This window comes from Macaca mulatta, chromosome 5, assembly GCF_049350105.2.
Source record: "Macaca mulatta isolate MMU2019108-1 chromosome 5, T2T-MMU8v2.0, whole genome shotgun sequence".
In the NCBI taxonomy this organism is placed as follows: Eukaryota; Metazoa; Chordata; class Mammalia; order Primates; family Cercopithecidae; genus Macaca; species Macaca mulatta.
The window spans coordinates 39773469-39786557 of record NC_133410.1 but is presented as its reverse complement, the minus strand read 5'-3'; the positions used below and the strand labels follow the sequence as shown (position 1 = coordinate 39786557).

At 44.4% G+C, this 13089-nt stretch overlaps 1 protein-coding gene across 22 annotated transcripts in view; it reads left to right on the top strand.

The window, feature by feature from the left end:
- RBM47 (RNA binding motif protein 47) overlaps positions 1-13089 on the top strand; it is a 206579-nt gene that overhangs the window by 84183 nt on the left and 109307 nt on the right. For 19 of the 22 annotated variants that reach the window (XM_078003300.1, XM_078003278.1, XM_001095125.5 and 16 more), the window contains one exon: positions 1618-1702. The gene's annotated coding sequence lies outside the window, so the exon portion shown is untranslated. Of the gene's footprint in view, positions 1-539; positions 620-1617; positions 1703-13089 lie in introns of those variants that run through there. The other 3 variants (XM_078003301.1, XM_078003280.1, XM_028848403.2) reach the window with 1 other exon arrangement.

Below are 13089 nucleotides of genomic sequence, written 5' to 3'. Positions count from 1 at the left end.
GGGACATGAACTCTCAGGTACTGTGGTCTGTTCCTTGCATCTGATTCCTGTTTTATAACATGCCACTAAAAGGGAACACAGCAGAGACAGCATTTCGTTCACTGAGGCAGAATCTGGATGGTTATAATGTGCACCTGCTCAAACACCTGATCTCCACTCTGGTCACTTTGATCTTGGTACCATATTCATGTTTCTTAAGCAGCTAACATTTAGCCGGAATGCCAGGTAGAACTTAGGTGCTTTTCATTTTGGAAATTCATACCCTTTTTCATTCTATCACTCCAAACACTGGTGTGTGGGCTGCAAACTTTCTTTGCCAAGGGTTAGGTGGACAGGAGAGGTAAAAGCTGTATAATGACATGGCACCACCTCCATTTGCTGTAAGCAAACAGCCAGGTCCTTTATTACCCTTGAAACAGGCACTCGTGACACAGGTTGAACTCAGAGAAGCAAGTCAAATGCCAGGTTTCTGTGGGTCAAAGTTCCTTCCAGTACTGTATGTTAATCAGAAGCTCAACCTTAGTTAATTTGGCCATTGCGTTGGGAAGAACTTTGGAACCAATGATTACTGAGCTGGACTGCAGGAGTTAGCAGAGCCCAGTATTTTCTTATCCAAGAGGTATGTTGTAGTCTTTCTTGGAGGGGATCACAGGAATGAGACATTTGTCGCAGCTTTATTTATTCTTGGTGGAACAGTAGTATAATAAAATCTTCTACACTGAACGTAGCTAATCAAAAGTATTTACTTGCCAGGTGCAGTGGCTCAAACCTGTAATCCCAGCACTTTGGGAGGCTGAGGCGGGTGGATCACATGAGGTCAGGAGTTCGAGACCAGCCTGACCAACATGGTGAAACCCCGTCTCTACTAAAAATACAAAACGTTAGCTGGGCATGGTGGGGCGGCCCTGTAGTCCCAGCTACTTGGGAGGCTGAGGCAGGAGAATCACTTGAACCTGGGAGACAGAGGTTGCAGTGAGCTGAGATCATGCCACTGCACTCCAGCCTGAGTGACAGAGGGAGACTCTGTCTCAAAAAAAAAAGACAGGATCTCATTCTGTTTCCCAGGCTGGAGTGCAGTGGCATGATCATAGCTCACTGCAGCCTCAGAACTCCTAGGCTCAAGTGATCCTCTCGCTTCAGCTTCCCCTAACAAGCTGGGACCATGGGCGCCCAGCTAATTTTAAATTTTTTGTAGAGATGGGATCTCCCTCTATTGCCCAGGCTGGTCTCAAACTCCTGGGCTTAAAGTGATGCTCCTGCCTCGGCCTCCCAAAGTGCTGGGATTACAGGCGTGAGGCTCTCCTTTCTCTCTTTGTCATAGTAAGATTTTCTTTCCTTGAGTGTCCTTTAATTAATATGAAACGGAGTAGTCTTGCAGAGCTGGCAAAATGATGTGACCTATTTTCTCCATGTATATGTGGGCCAGGGGAGATTTCCCATATTGCCTGGTTATGTAGCTTCCCTTGCAGTTCCAGGCACACACAACGGCCTGTGATAATAGTAAAACACCATGTTCCTTTTTCTCACCCCCTCCCCCAGTTCCATTTAGTCATCACTAACTTTGGACTTCTCAATACCGGTCTTTGGGTCATATCTGTTATCTTTTTCATTTCACAGCTTAGGTAACGGAGGCCTTGGAAGGAGACTCTGCCTCAGGTCACCCAGCAGAGATCAGCAATCCTTGGCTCACTGAGGAGGTTTGGTAAGTTGGCTTCATCTTCACCATGACTCAAATGCACATAACCCAGGGGCAGAGAAAAGTGGGTGAACATCACATAGCAACATCAAAATGCTAACCCTTGCCACCCCACTTTGTTTTTCTTTTTACAAACATATTCTTGTTGTGTTTGTTTAATTTACTAGGCCAGAGTGCCCTGTATGTTTGTTAAGTACAAATGTCCTTAGAGGACTCCCACTGCCAAAAAGAATGACAGAGGTATATTTGAATGATTTCACTGAAACGCTTTTAATACTGATTTCATGAAAATGTCTGGCAGTGGGTCCTTCCTGCAGCGCTACTGCACATCATCAACTGTAGAATGCGGCCCCCCGCCCTTCACACACACAGTTTAACATGTCTGAAATTCAGCGCACCTTAATGCAAACAGGTCTGGTGAAATACAGCATTTCTCTGATAATCCCCAGATGACTAGCATTAAGTATTCCCTACCTCGTTTTCACACAATACAAATTTTTTTTTCTTTTTTCTTTTAAAAGGGTTCAATTTTTAAGGGTAAGAAATGCATAGTCTGATGAGTAGCTGATTAGTAAGAAGTCTGTGCTTACCAAAGAAAGAATTTAGGTTTCTTTTTTTGTTTTTTTGTTTTTGTTTTTGAAACGAAGTCACATTATCGCCCAGGCTGGAGTGCAGTGGCACGATCTCGGCTCACTGCAACCTCCGCCTCCCGGGTTCATGTGATTCTCCTGCCTCAGCCTCTCGAGTAGCTGGGACTGACTACAGGCACGCACCACCACACCTGGCTAATTATTGTATTTTTAGTCGAGACAGAGTTTCACCATATTGGCCAGTCTGGTCTCAAACTCCTGACCTCAAGTGATCTGCCCACTTCAACCTCCCAAAGTGCTGGGATTACAGGCATGAGCCACCGCACCCAGCCAGAATTTAGTTTTCTAATACTGAAAGAAAACCTTTTTTTTTTTTGGTGACTTCATATGATGGTCTTGAGATGAGCACCCCAAGGACCTTGTAAATAGTGGGCGCTGGCACTCAGAATAGCCTATGTGAGATAATGGAGCAGTCTTCCAGACATAAGATCCCAGAATCAGACACTTATTCAAGATTCCCTTCAGCGGGTAGGAGTTCGCAATGAAAATGCCCCATGCTATGTCCCAGAATGACTCGTTCATTTATCTGTGAGAGCAGAGTCCAAATCCATGTTCATGTTAAATGTGCAGAAAAATAGCATCTTGAGAGTTAATGCCACAGAATGGGCATGATTCCCTAAGCCACATTTGCCTGATTGAGACAGATTTTAACATTTGCAAAACCTCCACGTTATGAGACCCTATAGGTGATAGTATATGATCTGTAGGGATACAAGTAAATCCACTAACAAACATTTTTTGAGCACCTGCTCTGTGGCAGACTCTGTGCTAGACTCTGTGCTAGGCTCTGTGCTAGATGCAGCATAATTAAGAAGTAATTAGGACAGAAAGGATTGCTGTCCCCACAGGGTTACTTTAGTAGTCACAGAAGATATTAAATAATATATTAACGGAGCAATGAGTGGGCTGATGAAGAATTGTAAGGACTTAAGAGTTTAAAACAAGAAAACCGGCCGGGCGCGGTGGCTCATGCCTGTAATCCCAGCACTTTGGGAGGCCGAGGTGGGTGGATCACGAGGTCAGGGGTTCGAGACCAGCCTGACCAACATGGTGAAACCCCATCTCTACTAAAAATGCAAAAATTAGCTTGGCGTGGTGGCGGGCGCCTGTAATCCCAGCTACTCAGGAGGCTGAGGCAGGAGAATTGCTTGAACCTGGGAGGCGGAGGTTGCAGTGAGCTGAGATCGCGCCACTGCACTCCAGCCTGGGCAAAAGAGTGAGACTCTATCTAAAAAAAAAAAAAAAAGAAAAAGAAAACCTAGGCTAGCCAGAATGGCTCATGCCTGCAATCCCAGCACATAGGGAGGCCAGGGTGAGAGGATCACTTGAGCCCAGGAGTTCAAGACCCACCTGGGCAACATAATGAGACCCGTCTCTACAAAAATTTTAAACATTGTCATCCCATTCTCTACTGGAAAATAAACAAATTAGCTGGGGGTGCTGGCACGCACCCATAGTCCCAGCTACTTGGGAGGCTGCAGTGAGAGAATTGCTTAGGCCTGGGAGGTTGAGGCTACAGTGAGCCAAGATGGCGTCACTGCACTCTAGCTGGGGCAACGGAACAAGACCCCATCTCCAAAAAATAAATAAATAAAAACAAGAGGACCTAACATAATCTGAGTCAGGAGGGGACTAGCGGGAAGGTTTCTTGGAGATTAAATGGCGTTCTGAGACCTGGAGGATAGGCAGAGGGGGATTGGTGACAGGCGGCAGTGGCTACGTCAAACAGCCTGTGCAGGGTCCCAGTGTGGAGAGAGTGTTGAGAGGGGTCAAGGAATAGCATGAACTATGGGGGGAAAGGGAGGGAGAGTGGCTTCATGTGAACAGGTGTTTGTTGTAAAATGAAAACTTAGTCAAATTTCTGGAAGAATCTTTAAAACCTCTTAAAGAGATGGATTTCAGACTGATGATCAGATTTTGTTGTTTTCGTGGTTCAGACAGAAATCTTACCTTGTCTAAATCAGCACTATGTCCTAGAGTTAGAGCCCAAGTCTTGCTCCCCTGCTAATCCTTTGAATTTTCCCCAAATCTATGTTCTTAATTTCCCTCACCTACCTCCCCCAGGAAGGTAATCAGCTTCTAATAAGAGGTGGTTTTCACAGACAATGTGTCCACATTTCTTTTTCTCTGCATCCTTGATGGCATCAGGGAAAGGTGATCATTGACATAGTCAATGTATGTGTATGATTCTCCCACCAAAGGCAGGATTTAAAAAATAATGCTTTAAATAGAATGAACAGAGGCAGCTACTTGGACCAGCTACTTGACTCTACTTGTGCTTTGAGGCCAGTGTGAGATTCTTAGGTTTCAAACCTTAGTGCTCTGTGTTGACATTTTCTTTTTCTTTTCTTTTCTTTTTTTTTTTTTTTGAGACAGAGTTTCACTCTCGTTGCCCAGGTTGGAGTGCAGTGGCACGATCTCGGCTCATTGCAACCTCCGCCTCCTGGTTTCAAGCAATTCTCATGCCTCGGCCTCCCCAGTAGCTGAGATTATAGGCGTGCGCCACCACACTGGCTAATTTTTTGTATTTTTAGTGAACATGGGGTTTTCACCATGTTGGCCAGGCTGGTCTCGAACTCCTGACCTCAGGGAATCCACTCACCTCTGCCTCCCAAAGTGCTGGGATTACAGGCTTGAGCCACCACGCCCAACCTGTGTTGACATTTTCTATCAAGAGAACTGCTGAGCTGGGGCACTTTGGCCAGTTACTGAATTGACAGATGCAGAAATTTACACATGTTCATGTATACACACAAGGAGCCCTAATTCCATGGAATTGGCCTTCTCAAGCTTGCTGGTTTCTTACTTATGAGTAAATTTGATGCAATTTTTTTTTTTTTTTTTGAGACAGTCTTGGTCTGTCACCTTAGGCTGGAGTGCAGTGGTGCAATCAGGGCTCACTGCAGCCTTGAACTCCTGGGCTCAAGCAGTTCTCCTGTCTCAGCCTCCTAAGTAGCTGGGCCCAGCTAATTTTTAATTTTTTATAGAGACGAGGTCTTGCTATGTTTCCCAGGCTGATCTTGAACTCCTGGGCTCAAGAGATCTGCTTGCCTTAGCCTCCCATAGTGCTGTTATTGCAGGTATGACCACTGTGCCTGGCTTGATTCAAAAAAAGTCCAGGTCATTACCTGACTTTCTTTGAGATGTTTATTTGTTTTATGACATTATAAAGAGCTTATTTCACAATACAAAGAATAGAATGAGGATATTATATATTATTTATATCAATAAGTTTGACATTTAGGTTATATGGAAAAATTCCTGGCAAAATATAAATAATGAATCTTAAAGTTAGCTGATTAAAAAAACCAAATAAATAAATAAAATATATAAATTAAAAAACCCAACTTAAGGAAAAAAAACCTGTATAGTTCTATAACAAATAAGGGAAAAAAATTAGTAGGGATTTTTTTCCCCATTCTTCCCCATTTATTATTATTTATTTATTTATTTATTTATTTATTTATTTATTTATTTTTGGGACAGGGTTTCACTCCTGTTACCCAGGCTGGAGTGCAATGGCGTGATCTTGACTCACTGCAACCTCTGCCTCCTGGGTTCAAGCAATTCTCCTGCCTCAGCCTCTTGAGTAGCTGGGATTATAGGCATGCACCACCATGCCTGGCTAATTTTGTATTTTTAGTAGAGATGGGGCTTCTCCATGTTGGTCAGGCTGGTCTTGAACTCCTGACCTCAGGTGATCCTCCCACATCGCCCTCCCAAAGTGCTGGTATTACAGGGGTGAGCCACCGTGCCCAGCCTGTTTATTTTTAACAAAGAATTTCAACATCCTTCTTATATTCTCTTTTGGTTAATTTCTTTTTTAAATTTTATTTATTTCATTGACAAATAATAATTGTACATATTCACGAGGTACATAGTGATGTTTTGAGACATATAATGTGAAGTGTTTAGATTGGGGCCTTGATTTTTCTCAAGCCACAGCAAGCATAGTTTCCTCGATCAACATGGCAACTGAAGTTAGGTGATAGGAAAGGTTAGGGGAGGAAATACCACAGGGCTCCTGATGGGAACTTTAAGTAAAATAAAAATAGTAAAACATTTGGAGTCCTTACCCTTTCCTACTAGTCATAGCCTAGATTTTCATTCCAACGAAGTTAATGAATTAAGAGGTAGATATTATTTAACCTACAAGTTGAAATGCAAGTTGCATTTGAAAAGGAGGAAAACGTGGCCTGCTGAAATTGTTTCTTTGGTAAATGGCTCTTCATATTTTGGAATTGTAGCTCATTTAGTGAAACCACAGATCTCTTAGAAACAGATTTTCCTAAAATCCCTGTCCTAATTACATAATAATCACTAGAAGATATATCTTTTTTTTTGAGATGGAGTCTCGCTCTGTCGCCCAGGCTGGAGTGCAGTGGCACAATCTTGGTTGACTGTAACCTCTGCCTCTCAAGTTCAAGTGGTTCTCCTGCCTCAGCCTCCCGAGTAGCTGGGATTATAGGCACTGGCCACCATGCCTGGTTAATTTTTGTAGTTTTAGTAGAGACATGTTTCACCATGTTGGCCAGGCTGGTCTTGATCTCCTGACCTCAGGTGATCCACCTGCCTAGGCTTCCCAAAGTGCTGGGATTACAGGCGCAAGCCACCATGCCTGGCCTAGAAGATGTACCTTTTGGAAAATGGGCTCCTCATCATTTTGTTTCAAGAAGGCAGACTCTAACCCAATTAAGACTTCAGGTAAAACTCATGTGGTCCATATGAGGGATGCTTACTAAAGAGCAAATACGGCCGGGCGCGGTGGCTCAAGCCTGTAATCCCAGCACTTTGGGAGGCCGAGACGGGCGGATCATGAGGTCAGGAGATCGAGACCATCCTGGCTAACACGGTGAAACCCCGTCTCTACTAAAAAAATACAAAAATCTAGCCGGGCGAGGTGGCAGGCGCCTGTAGTCCCAGCTACTCGGGAGGCTGAGGCAGGAGAATGGCGTAAACCCAGGTGGCGGAGCTTGCAGTGAGCTGAGATCCGGCGACTGCACTCCAGCCTGGGCGACAGCGAGACTCCGTCTCAAAAAAAAAAAAAAAAAAAAAAGGGCAAATACACCCAGAGGTCAAACAACTGAGTTAAAACACATTGTCTTTTCCTTGGCCAACCACTGGTAGGGAACTGTCACAAAATGACCCCAGGCTGCTCAAGGCAATCCCTAAAGGTAGCTTCTAAAAACGAGTTTTCTGCTTCTTCACTTGAAAATGGAAGAGATTTTTTTTCCATTACAAGTTATGTGGTACTGTTTATTTTGTACAACGTAGCTTTTTACTACAAAGAAGGGGAAAGTGGCCTATAATTTAATTTGATTTAAATTAAACCTACATAGGACCATCATATAAAAGATACTGGGACAAGTGTGTGAGGGATACAAAGGTAAATCAGACACTATCCTGGCCCCAGCACAGTGTAAGAATGAGCATTTAAACATTTAGTTAATAAGAAACATGGCTGGGCACAGTGGCTCACACCTGTAATCTCAGCACTTTGGAAGGCCGAGGCAGGCAGATCTTTTGAGGTCAGGAGTTTGAAATCAGCCTGGCCAACATGGTGAAACCCTGTCTCTTTTAAAAATACAAAAAAATTAGCTGGGCGTTGTGGTGCACCCCTGTAATCTCAGCTACTTTGGCTGAGGCAGGAAAATCGCTTGAACCCAGGAGGCAGAGGTTGCAGTGAACCAAGATTGTGCCACTGCATTCCAGCCTGGATGACAGAGCAAGACTCCGCCTCAAAAAAAAAAAAAGACTGGGCGCCATGGCTTACGCCTGTAATCCCAGCACTTTGGGAAGCCAAGGTGGGCAGATCATGAGGTCAAGAGATCGAGACCATCCTGGCCAACGTAGTGAAACCCCATTTCTACTAAAAATACAAAAATTAGCTGGCCGTGGTGGTGTGTGCCTCTAGTCCCAGCTACTTGGGAGGCTGGTACAGAAGAATCGCTTGAACCCGGGAGGCGGAGGTTGCGGTGAACTGAGATCGTGCTACTGAACTCCAGTCTGGCGATAGGGTAAGACTCTGTCTCAAAAAAAAAAGAAACAATACCAATAAAACAAGAGTGAATTAATTAGATCAAGGAGCATCATACCTCACATATGTAATGGTATATTTGAAAATGCGGTGGAAGTTACTGGATCCCTTTTCTCATCTGTATCCAGATTTGCCAGGGAGTATATTCACTACCCTCTTGTCTGGACCTCTCCCTTTTCTTTTCTTCTGCCTGATCGCTGATCAAATTCAACATCAGTGTTAATTTAGGTATGGAGCCTGCTGGTATTGAAAACTTATGCAAAAGTAACCCTGAAGTCCTTTGCAGTTTATAAACATAAATGTGTAATTACCACTATGATGCAGACTGAAGAACTTTCCAAGACTTGATGTAGCTGGGCTAGGTAGCCCACGCCTGTAGTCCTAGCTACTTGGGAGGCTGAGGCATGAGAACCACTTGAGTCCAGTTCGAGGCTGCAGTGAGCTCTGATTTATGATTGTGCCATTGTACTCCAGTCTAGGCAAAACAGTGACACCCCATCTAAAAAAAACAGAAGAAAAAAAAAAGACTTGTCAGAGTAATTGGGCTGAATTTACACTTAGCCCATTGTGGATACAGACAACCAGTAACTTCACAAAGCCTTCCGGTAAAAGCTAAGATGGTGTTGGGATCTGCCTTCTGGACCCAAACAGATATTTGGAAAAATGGTTTTTGGTAAAGTATAAGAGCAGTGAGTTTAAGGCTAATTCCAAACTTAATGATTTGCCCTTTTAAAATCAGTTCATCAGTCTGGGCAACACAGTGAGATCCTGTCTCTACAAAAAATTTAAAAATTAGGCCAGGTATGGTGGCTCATGCCTGGAATCCCAACACTTTGGGAGGCTGAGGCAGGCAGATTACTTGAACCCAGGAGTTCAAGACCAGCCTGGGCAATGGTGAAACCCTATCTCTACAAAAATTAGCCAGGTGTGGTGGCTTGCACCTGTAGTCCCAGCTACTCAGGAGGCTGAGGTGGGAGGATAATCTGACTCTGAGGCTCAGTTGAGGCTGCAGTGAGCTGAGATGGAGGCATCACACTCCAGTCTTGGAGACAGAGAGAGATTGTCTTTAAAAAAAAAAAAAAAAAAAAAAAAGCTGGGCATGGTGGTGCATCCCTGTAGCCCCAGCTACTTGTGAGGCTGAGGTAGGAGGATTGCTTGAGCCTATGAGGTCAAGGCTGCAGTGAGCCATTATTATGCCACTGTACTCCAACCTGGGCAACAGAGTAAGACTCTGTCTCAAAAATAAATAAATGACATAAAATAAAATTAGTTCATTCATGTGGGCAAAAGTTTCATAGATCTAGTGGTTAGTTACTTTGCCTATGTGCCCGTTGATGTCCTCCTATTTGCCAAACAAGATAACCTATTTTCAAAACTGAAAACACAGGCTGGGCACAGATCACTTGAGATTAGGAGTTTGAGACCAGCCTGGCCAAACATGGTGAAACTTTTGTGTTCTCTACTAAAAACACAAAAGCTTAGCCTGGCGTGGTGGCAGGTGTCTGTAATCCCAGCTACCCAGGAGGCTGAGGCAGGAGAATTGCTTGAACCTGGGAAGCGGAAGTTATAGTGAGTCGAGATTGTGCCACTGCTCTCTAGCCTGGACGACAGATTGAGACTCTGTCAACAACAACAACAACAAAACCAAAAAATACCAAAAGCTGCAAAGGCAGAGAGGTAGATATGAGCCATGACTCAACCAATAACATGGCAGACGAGCAGACAATTGCCTACCAAAGGAAGTCTGTCTACCTAAACGGAAGAGGTCTGTACCTACCATAGAGGAAGAAAAAGAAAATTATGGGCATCAATAAAGTGTATGTGTCTTTTGGCAGAATAACAGGACAATAATGGCTTTATGCTTTGTAGGATGGTATTTAATGCTCTAAAAAGCAAAGAGAATACTCCAAGGTTGTGAAGCCAAAATTGGTAGCTAAAGTTAGTGTTGAACCTTGAGGCAAATTTCATGGGTGACACTTAAATGTCAGCCCTGTAGTTTCCAAGAACAAGGTCTTCAAGCCAGTCATTAGACATGCATCAAAGTTCTGCCGAGGTGGGGCCTCATCCCGGGCTGCACATTGGGTAAAACGGGTTGCCCAGGTGTGTCAGCGGTTGCTGCGCCAGGTGCAGACAGTAATAGAATATCTGACATTCACTTCAGCCATGCTCACTGGTTTCTGTGCAGGTATTGCCTGCCAAGAAGTAACAGTATGAGAACAGCCACACTGCTTTCATAAAGAATGACAAAATTTCTGTGTCTGCAAAATAAATGAGGTCCTTTTGAAACTAAGAGCAAGGTCAGCAAAATACAAGGGGGACACCTCAAGCAAAGAATGAAGTGGGCATCGAAATACGATACCAGAGGCTGGGTGCCGTGGCTCACGCCTGTAATCCCAGCACTCTGGGAGGCCAAGGCGGGTGGATCACCTGAGGTCAGGAGTTCAAGACCAGCCTGGCCAACATGGTGAAACCCCGTCTCTATGAGGGGGAAAAAAAAATTACAGGCCCAGGCATGGTGGCTCATGCCTGTAATCCCAGCACTTTGAGAGGTCAAGGTGGGCGGATCATGAGGTCAGGAGTTCAAGACCAACCTGGCCAACATGGTAAAACCCCGTCTCTACTTAAAATACAAAAAGTAGCCGGGGTTGGTGGCAGGCTCCAGTAATCCCAGCTACTCGGTAGACTGAGGCAGGAGAATCGATTGCCCCAGGAGGCGGAGGTTGCAGTGAGCCTAGATCTCCCCACTGCACTCCAGCCTGGGTGACAGAACAAGACTTGATCTAAAAAAAGAAAGAAAAAAAGAAAGAAAGAAAAAAAAAGAAATAACATACCAGGCTGGTGTGAAAAGGTGCTGAACACAAACCGGGTCTTTCAATCTAGGCATGTCGGTACCCACTGATTTTTGTTCATCTGTACCTGTGTAATCAGAGTGTTTCTTGGAATCTTAAAATATTGGAGTTATAAGGAACTCTAGAGGTCGTGAAGAAAATTATCATGATGATTTGCATTTACTGAGGGTTCACTGTATGCCAGCCATAAGGAAGTCTTTTACTTGTGTTATCAGTTTTACTTGTATAGCCTCATTTGATCTCTTCCATAATCTCTAAAGAAGGGGCTAGGATTCCTATTTTGCCAATAAGAAAACAGACTTAAAAGACAACAGGGAACTCACACAAGGTCATACAGTTCATGCATGGCAGAGCTGGCTCACATACCTATGTCAGTCTGAGGCGAGTTTGCATTTTTTAACTACCAGCTCCTTAGAGGGCCGAGGGATTCTCAGGAAAAGGTATGTCCATCCACATTCTGACCAGGTCCCCAGGAGTTCGCCAACTCATATAGTTCAGTGAAAATGACCAAAGGATGTATTGAAAATCATGGAACCTATACCCTGAAATTTTAGCTATATGGAGTGTGATATGCAATTATACAATGTATTGGTGGGTTCATATTTTGGCCTCAAGTTCCCCCATCACTAAGGAACTTGCTGTAACCCTTAACCTGGGTGGCTAAGGACACAGTGCGGATTCCAGCTGCTCTGCTGTCCCATGAACTGTTTTTTCTCTGGGGCATCTTCTTGTGTTTCAAGTTTCAATCATTTGGTGAATTTTAAAAAATTACCAGGCTAGGCGTGGTGGCTCAGACCTGTAATCCAGCACTGTGGGTGGCTGAGGTGGGAGAATCACTTGAGCCCAAGAGTTCAAGAACAGCCTGGGCAACATAGTGAGACCCCATCTCTAAAAAAATAAATAAATTTAAAAAAATTAGCCAGGCACCAGGCACGGTGGCTCATGCCTGTAATCCCAGCACTTTGGGAGGCCAAGGCAGGTGGATCACCTGAGGTGGGGAGTTTGAGAGCAGCCTGACCAACATGGAGAAACCCCGTCTCTACTAAAAATACAAAATTAGCCAGGCGTGGTGGTGCATGCCTGTAATCCCAGCCACTCGGGACGCTGAGGCAGGAGAATCACTTTAACCTGGAAGGCAGAGGTTGCGGTGAGTCTAGATCATGCCATTGCACTCCAACCTGGGCAACAATAGTGAAACTCCATCTCAAAAAAAAAAAAAATTTACTAGGCATGGTGGCACACACCTATAGTCCCAGCTACTGGGGAAAGGGAATGGCAAGGGTCTAGGGTGAAAGGATCACCTGAGCCCGGGAGGTTGAGGCTGTAGTGAGCTATGTTTTTGCCACTGCGCTCTAGCCTGGGTGACAAACTGAGATCCTGTCTCAAAAAGTAAAACAAAATAAGACAAATCAATTCACAGGCAGCACTTACTGAGACACTGATTTAATCGGTCTGAAGGGGAGCCCAGGAATCAGTATTTTTAAAAAACATATAGATAATCTCTGGTGTAAACTTTTGCTTATTGGCCTGGTGAATGTCTTTGTATTGCTCTTTCCTACCTGAAAGTATTTTATTATTATTATTATTTTTTGAGACAGAGTCTTGCTCTGTTGCCCAGGCTGGAGTGCAGTGGTGCGGTCTCAGCTTACTGCAACCTCTGTCTCCTGGGTTCAAGTGATTCTCCTGCCTCAGCCTCCCAAGTAGCTGGGATTACAGGCATGCACCACCACACCCAGCTAATTTTTGTATTTTCAGTAGAGATGGGGTTTCACCATGTTGGCCAGGTTGGTCTTGAACTCCTGACCTCAGGTGAACCGCCCACCTTGGCCTCCCAGAGTGCTGGGATTGCAGATGTGA